Source organism: Carlito syrichta, unplaced genomic scaffold (assembly GCF_000164805.1).
Source record: "Carlito syrichta isolate Samal-C Ts95f unplaced genomic scaffold, Tarsius_syrichta-2.0.1 Scaffold312973, whole genome shotgun sequence".
NCBI lineage: Eukaryota > Metazoa > Chordata > Mammalia > Primates > Tarsiidae > Carlito > Carlito syrichta.
Window position 1 is genome coordinate 35,638 of NW_007257069.1, and position 6,193 is coordinate 41,830.

Genomic DNA, 6,193 nt, shown 5'->3' on the forward strand with positions numbered 1-6,193 from the left:
ACCATCAACATCTATTGGTAAGTGAAAAAAGGCAGAGCAATGCATACTGTATGGCCCAATATATATATATATATGAACATGTGTATATTATATGTGTGTAGATATAGGCCCAGTATTATCTAATGGGTTTTACACAAATTAGAGAAGTCCTTCTTTTTTCAAAGCACTTTATTTCCATCTGTTGAAAAAACATCATAATGCATTTAACTATCTGAAAGAAATATAAACAGAAAAATGCATTTTCCTTCTAAGATCATGTGGGAAGTAATCGCCTGAATGATAGTCATAGCCTCAGCAGAACTTGACATGCACCTCTCAGATAGACCTACTTATGTTAGGGAAAAAGTGTCTACTTCTCCCACCCCAAGAGGGAAAACCCAGCTATTCCCTAGCCTTGGGACACAGCCTAATCACAGACACTCTCCTTGCATTTGAAAGCGTGCAATAACTCCAGGAATTGCAGGGTCCTAGTACACTTCTTGAAGTACTCAATTATCTGTAGTATATTATAATAACTTTGGAAGAATGTGGACAGACACATTCTAGAAACACTCCCAACAACAACAGATTAAAACAAAGCAACTATATTACCTTTAAATTAAATTTTAAGTGTTTTAATCATTAAAAACTTCATCCCTCAAGCATTTATTATAACATAAATTTTATTAAGATGATGTCAGTCAGAAGGGAATAAAATAAACATTTGACTCAGTTTCACTAATTACTTGTCATTTTGGTTTTTTAAAAAAACAACTTTTTAAAAACTCTGGGCATTTCAGAAAGTCATTGATATTGTTGTGCTTCATACCATCCTCCCTCAGGAGAAACAGTAAGTAGGTTTTGAAGAATCATAATTCAGAAACCATCACAGAGGGTGCTGTTTCCCTCTCCTCATTCCACATTGACACAATCTAAGATTCCTCAGACACCATTTTCCAAGTTAGTGTTAACTGCCCTAGAGAAAAAGGCCATGAGAACCCTCTTCAAAATGTATCAGCCCTGGCTGCTAGAACACCTCATCACCTCCACATCCATACTGCCCCAAACTAGTTTCCTTTCCTTCAGACCTCAACAGGCCTGGGGCCCCACTCCCTTTTTGCCAATGGTCTTTTATAGAGTAGTTGAAAACTATTAGTAAGTTTCCCTTCCTTCCTAGGAAAGAAACGCCCACCATGTTAAATGGAATACAGATACATTTTAGGTTTTCTGAGCATCCTCAAAAGCACAAAATGGGAAGAATAATCCACCATCACCCTTCATAACAATCAAGAAGCATCTGTCATGTCCGGCTCAAACGAACAGTACTGGATGTTCAACTGGACAAATGGTTCCTGCAAATCCCAAGATCTGCATATACATGCTTTGGAGTCTATCAATAGTGATGCCGTGGTTATGAATCAAGTCATCATCAACCAAAGCCTGTCTTTTCCCCTTCAGCCTACACTATGTAAACACTTCTGTGATTCAAAGGGTGCAGCTTCTAGAAAACAGCATGTCTAATTTTATTCCTTGTTCACAGACATCACCTGTTCCTGCCATGAGGCCTATGGGAGAAAGAAGACTGCCATCCTATCTTCTCCAAGTGAACATCTTGGCCCTGCACCCAAATGACCTTCCAGTTCTGCAGACGTGGGGTGTGCTCAACATCTGGCTACAAACACCACTGCTCTAACAATGAAGTGGCATGTCCCCCTGGATAGAAACACGTGCTCAGGAGAATAAACAAACCTCTGAATGCTATCTGTTACAGCTCCATCTGCTGGTTCCCAGATAATGTTACAGATCTGACAGGTGGTCATCGATCATATTGATCCAATAATAAACAGTGCATTATAATAGAAGTTTTGTCGTTTTCCTTCTCAGTTCATCCAGAACTCCCCCTGCCCCAGACATCAGCTAGCATACGCAAACAGCAACTGGGCATGCTAAAACAGAGAATAAGGATGGTTTTGAAAGACAAACCTAATAACTAAATAAAGAACACTCCAGGTTAAAGGACCTAACAGAGGAACAGTGTGGCCCTTTCTGTCCCTCTTTGTGACTTTAGACAATAGACCATCCTATTCTGTTCCTCAGGTTTTTTTCCCCTAGGTAGAAGTAGTGATACTTGTAACTTGGGTCCAAGGGGTGGTAAGAGGATTACAGTAATGAGGCCATGCCTGGAATGCCGTGAGCTCCCAAAAGCCATGAGTCATATAAAGACATAGGTATTATAATTACATCGTAACACTCAGTGGAAGTTGCTATTAAGCCTAAAATCTCCCATTAATTCAGTGAGAATTAGATGTCTATCAGAGACATACAGCTGGATGATGCAATATCAAAAAAATAAATGTGGGTTTGGAGAAAAAAGACTCCTGGGTAGACTCCTAACTGGCAAAGTTCATAATCACCTCATCAGCAGGAGAAATGGTCCTAGGTGATGTTCTTGTCTTTCCTAAGCTATTTAATATACATATTCCCATGTCTAAAGGGATTGCTTGTTCAATTTATTTTCATCCATGTAAAGGTCATATACCCTTATGCCAGATGCCCACCACCACTGCACACCCACCTTTATATTCAGAAGTAAGCACTAGAGTAAGACTAAATTTTGGCATCACCATGCCATGGCTTGTGGGTATTGGGCCTTCCATGATTTTCATCACCCCTGTCCTAAATCCATCCAAAGTATCCCGTGTTAAAGGGTATTCCTCATAAAGAGATATGTTGGGGTCCCAATCTCCAGAACTTCAGAATGTGACCTTTTTATGAAGCTAAGATTTTTACAGAGATAGTTAACTTAAAATCAAGTAATTAGGCTGGGTATGGTGGCTCATGTCTATAATCCCAGCACTTTGGGAGACAGAGGCAAGATGACTGCTTTAGCCCAGGAGTTAGAGACCAGCCTAGGCAACATAGCAAGATATCATCTCTACAAAAAATCAAAAAATGAGCCAGGTGTAGTGGTGAGCACCTGTAGTCCCAGCTACTCAGGAGGCTAAGGTGGAAGTATCACCTGAGTCCAGGAGGTTAAGGCTGTGGTGAGCCATGATCATGTGACTGCACTCCTGCCTGGGCAACAGAGTGAGACCCTAACTCAAAAAAAAAAAAAAAAGCTAAAATTTTTAAAAAATTAAGTCATTAGGGCAGTGCCATATCCAATATGACTGGTGTCCTTATACAAAGGGGAACTTTGGAAACATGAGCAGACATGTACAGAGGAAGATTCTATGAAGAGACCCAGGGAGAGCACAGCTATCCACAAGCCAAGTAGAGAGGCCTGGGATGGATCCTTTTCTCCTGCACTTGGAGGGAAGCACCCACCCAATGCCATGATTCTGTATTTCTAGCCTCCAGAACCACAAGACTGTAAATTTCTGTTGTCCCAGCTACCTAATATGTCATACTTGTTGCTGCAGCCCCAGCAAACTAATAGATCAATAAACATCTAGTCTGAATAAGAACAGTTAGCTTGTTAACTACCTACCAACTGAATTACTTTATAAGAAACAAGACTCGGGTCAACCCACTCCCTCTGTGACAGGCAGAATGGTCTAGCCATTTCCTCTGAAGTGAAATCCTTACAATATAAAAAATTGATATGCAAACAATTTTAAATCTTAAACCCAAGTAGATTTATAAATTCTCAGATGATCTCCAAATTGACAAGAGGGGGGAATAAAAGGAAACCTTTTCCTCATTGCCAAGTCCTTTATCAAATTCACTTTCATGATGCTTCCCATTGAAATTGAAAACTGTCAAAGAATCGCTGAGATTTATGATGAGTTGTTTCTTTCCCCAACAGAACATCAGCCCCGGTTAAAATTTGACAACCATAATCTAGATGACAATTTTGTGATTGGGTCCAAATGTAATTTTTTCTTCCCCTGCTGCTGTAATTGCTCAGACCTTATCATTTACGTTATTGTGATATCAACCATGATACTTTTTTTGCCAAAAGATCACCCAAAGAGCTAAACTCCCCAGGGTCAGATAAATATTAACTTCTTGAAGAAAACCCTAGAGAGCTCAAAAGCAGACTTGTAATTCAGCCGATGGATGGCCCATCACCTATGGAAAGCTGCTCAGGATGGGGAGAGCATCACGGGTAACTTCCCACTTTCATTCTCATCTTCCCAACACACTAATGTGTCAGAGTTGGTGACCATGACTCCAGAGTAATTAGAGGAAATGCCAACCCACTACGCACCATGTCTTTTTCTAAGTGTTTTATTTCCAGCATTGCAGTAAGGCCAGATGCCTTCTAGGAAAACCTCAGGTGGGTGTTTATTTGCTACATTGTTTATCTTCCAACCAATAGCCCTCTGGTGGCATTTCCTTTCTTAGTAAGGAACTCATAACCCCTAAGAGGGACACAGGCAAAGGACATGAATGGGGGCACAGACTGTGTTCCAGGCAGCTGGGGAGATAAGGAGTTAACCACAGTGCCCACATGGCAAGAGACAGCCCCTCCCACACACACTGCCTTGAGCCTGGGCTTGTCCTTACTACAAGATTCAGTGCAATCCAGTCCTACTTGGGTCTAGTGGCTTCCTAGCTGTAAGAGAGATACATCACAGATACAAACGCTCTAACCAAAATCCAAAGCATCAGACATATCTAAAATATAATGCTTCTCTCAACCAACACTCCTGGAAAGTAACATGACTTTCCATTTCAGACTTTCAGAGTCTTCTACCACATCTCATTACTGGGAAGAATAAAATGACCCATGTTGTGTATTTAGTTTTGAATGCCAGTAGCCAAGACAATCAGTGGTGTCCCTCCTGGCCACCAACAGAAGTGACTGAAGAGAAAGAAAACACTACAAAGGAAAACAATATGAAAGAAAACAGAAATGGAGGAGAAAACCCAAGCACATGTAGAAGTGACAATGGAATTCGGGCAAAGAGTGCTGAAAACAGCTAGGTAAAGAGTTGTGGGGACTATGGAGATACACAGTGACAATGAATGCTGAAGTAGTGACAAGTGTCCCTCATCCCTTAGGGACTTACTGGTCACTCACTATCCACATGGGGGGATCTGGTGGTCACCACCTTAACCAAGTGATTGCACAGAGTCCCACTGTCAGGGGGACTCGGTTTGCCTCTTAGTGAGACGCAGTGTGACACAGCATGTATGTGGCATTCTCACCACAAATGCGCAGTGTGCAGCTATTCATGATTCCATACTGGATCCAGTTGATGGCAATGCAGGGAGTAGGGGAGTGAGGCAAAGACATCAGGAGGAAGCAGTTCAGCATGTCCAGAATGAGGGTGTTCCCCATGTGTCCTGGTTCTCAAAAGCTGATGCCAGGGAGGGAGGAAGGGAGAGAGGGAGGAAGAGAGGAAAGAAGGAGGGAGGAAGGGAAGGAGGGTCTGAGAGATGGGCAGAGGAAGAAAAGGAGGAACAGAAGGAGAGAAGAAAGGAAAGAGGGAAGGATGGGGGAGGGAAGAAGGGAGGGAGGAAAGGAGGGAGAGAGGGAGGAAAGGAGAGAAAGAAGGAAGAGGGAGAGAGGGAGGAAAGGCGGGAGGGAGGGAGGAACAGAGGGAGGGAAGAAAGGGGACAAGTGAGATAAAGAAAACTGTTGTAAATTAAAAGAGAATATGGAGCCGGGCTCGGTGGCTCAGCCTGTAATCCCGCGCCTTTGGGAGGCTGAGGTAAGTGGATTGCCTGAGCCCGCAAGTTCGGGACCTGCCTGGGCAGCGAGACCTCATCTCTACAATAAATCAAAAAATCAGCCGGGCGTGGTAGCACATGACTGTAATTCCGGCTTCTTGGAAGGCTGAGGTGGAAGGATCACCGGAGCCCAGCAGGTCGAGGCTGCGGTGGCCGGGAGCGGCCACTGCACTCCAGTCTGGGCGACAGAGTGAGACTCCAACTCAAAAATAAATAAATAAATAAATAAAAGAGAATATGAACATACAAAATCTTTTTTAAAATATGGTACATGAATGTTGAATAGGTCCCGGGTCCAAAAAAATAAACTAGCTATAAAATACATACTTTTGGTAACATTTGAGAAATGTGAATAAGAAATTAGTATCAGACAATATTATGGAATTCCTGTTAAAGTTCTAATGAGTGGCAACGATGTTACGATTTTACTGAAGAATTCTTAGTAGATGCATGCTGAACTATCCAGTGGGGAAGTATCATGTCTGCAACCTTTGTTCCAAACAGCTCAGCAAAATGACAGTGCACTTACATG